The sequence below is a fragment of the Primulina huaijiensis genome, chromosome 11 (genome assembly GCF_012295235.1).
Source record: "Primulina huaijiensis isolate GDHJ02 chromosome 11, ASM1229523v2, whole genome shotgun sequence".
NCBI lineage: Eukaryota > Viridiplantae > Streptophyta > Magnoliopsida > Lamiales > Gesneriaceae > Primulina > Primulina huaijiensis.
In genome coordinates, this window is record NC_133316.1 from 10,714,725 (window position 1) to 10,717,224 (window position 2,500).

The 2,500-nt window shown below is 41.7% G+C and overlaps 2 pseudogenes; both read right to left on the reverse strand.

The window, feature by feature from the left end:
• The window catches only part of LOC140988371 (DNA-directed RNA polymerase subunit beta''-like), a 2,545-nt pseudogene extending 1,850 nt beyond the window's left edge, over window positions 1-695 (reverse strand).
• A 1,763-nt stretch (window positions 696-2,458) lies between these two features.
• LOC140988372 (uncharacterized) overlaps window positions 2,459-2,500 on the reverse strand; it is a 749-nt pseudogene continuing 707 nt past the window's right edge.

Sequence of the window (2,500 nt, forward strand, 5' to 3'; positions counted from 1 at the left end):
TATTATCAGAGAGCAAACCTGAGCCCGCTAGATCATTCCTATATGAAATAGGGGAGTCCACTAAGTCGATTCGTAGGAAATGTCGAATCAAACCATTTGCCCTTATTTCAACAAAGGAAGCACGGGTTTCTTAACTAGAAGAGCTTTTTTTGTCTTGGTCCCAATTAAATACTAAACAAGTCCGAACGAATTGAATATTTGTATCAGAAATCCCTCGAATTGGTTTACCATTTCCATAAAGGATATAATTGACAACTCGAAGTTGCACATTATCCCTTTTCTGCAACAGATCCGGGGGAAAAAGCGTTGCTAAATTAATACCGTCCGTTATTTCATATGTGACGACAGGCCGAACTAAAACAAAAGACTTTTTCTTACTAGGTGTGATCCGTTGAACATAGATCCAATTTTTCCATTTTTTTGATTCCTTAGAATTTTGTTTTCCTGCTCCTGGTGGTATCAAAACGCCACTATGTCGGGATATTTTATCTGTCTCTCCAGGAAAATGGATATCTCCAGAAAATATTTTAAGTTCTCTTCTTAAAAAAAAGCTAGGAGAATATGGATACTATAGTGCGCATGAGACCTCTATTAGTAAGCTAGGCCGAAGACTAGGAAAAAAGAACTAGCTCCAATCTAAGACTTTCTCGAGAACAAAGCCTTAGACTCTTCCTTCTTAGATGAGATGTCGGCATTTCCCATATTAGCATCTTAGCATAGGGCATGAACTGCCTTAATACACGAAGGGTAGGTGAGATGGGAATTGAGATTGAACTCTACCGTCTTAAATCTTACTTTCTCAATAATGTTAAGAATAAGGCTATAATTCTTAGCGGCATCTCAGCTATTTGAGTCTTCGTTGATCACTTCTCTTTCTCGCTTTTCTAGGTTTCGGAATAGAATAGTCAGTTCTTGTGAACAACTCCGATGCTGTCAATCAATGCATTGTTTTTGTACGAATAGTTGAACTGTCACGAGCAGGACTCGAAGGAGCTGTTCTGAGGACAAATGCCAGATGCCCGGAATCTACTCTTATTTCATCCCCTGTCGGCTGTTAGGTGCCTAGAATATTGGAAAAAGTCCCTCTTCCGCCTTTTACTTTTTCAAGCAAGGAAGGGCGATTGTCTTAGTATTTCGGGAAGAAAAAAAGTGGATACGGCGCTAAGAAGAGAAAGTTCCCTATCTACCAAGCCAAGAGGCTGCTGTCCTGGTCCTGTTAAAAGAGGCTGTTTTCGCGCATTAAGCTCAGGAATACGTTTATTTACTAATATGATGGCCGGTCGTAGTTCTATTTTTCCTTTGAATTTCTCATATATATCCTATGAATTTCATTTCGCACCGGAAACTCTTCTAGGAGAAGTTCGAATCCGTTCCGTTCGGATATTGATTGGTCTTGGTTTGACATGGTTTACGCGTTACTGGTTCCCGGAAGAGTTAATATCTCCATTAGCTAAACCCTTTCTTACCCTGCCTTTTGACTCGTATTTTGTTCGTACACAATCAACGGAGGCCTTCTCGACATATGTTACAACGTCTTCAATAGCATGCTCTTACTTCCTTTTTCCCTTCATAATTCATCAAATTTTGTGCTTTTTGATCCGCAGTTGCTATAGGGAACAAAGGAGGAAATACAATCGATTCCTCCATTTAAGTGGTTCTCGCTTCTCCTTGTTCCTGTTCCTAACTCTTCCCAGGGTAGTTCCCAATGTTTGGCACTTTCCATACTTCATGGGTGAAACATCAACAAATTCGCTCATGATCAAGTTACAACCTAAGATCTATGACCATATTATGTTAACTGTTCGTATTTCGTTCATTCCATCGGTATGCTCCCAGGTACCTGTAATCGTGATCCGTTTGCTAGAACCAAGGGGTCTTTCTGTAGAAACTTCCACGAACAATCGTCGTTTTTTGATGGTTTTTCCGCTTCCCACAGCTGCTATTTCCACACCTCCAGATATCTGGTGCCAAATTGTCGCCCGTTTCCTTATTTCATTGATAATAGAGTTGGCTATCTTTGTGGCATCGATTGTACAAGTTCGTGAAGAGGGCTGGACGAGTGGAATGAGCGGCTCGATCGACAAAAAAAGAAGAGTAGCCCCCCTAGAACCTGGCAAAGTAATTATCAATGAATTCCGGAGCAATTCTCAACCAACAGATGTGATTCATTCCTGTAAAGATTATAACACACAGAAGACTCCTTACCTTAGGAGCGGGATGAGTGATACATCCGGCGCTCGCCGGTGAAGAACGCAAGCAAAGCTGGAGCTCGGGTATTGATATATTCCATCAAGAGAAAGGAGGCAGACTGGTAAGAAGGCCGACCACATAGGGGGAGCTAACCGAAAAACTCAGCTTTTCAGAGCGGACCAATCTTCCTCCCCCTCCCCTCTTACTCTCTCTATCCTGCGGGAAGCGCGAAGAGCTAAGCCACTAATGTCATGGCGAAGGTTATACCTCAGAAAGTCAGCGAAGCTAAGATTTCGTTGTGTCTTATATC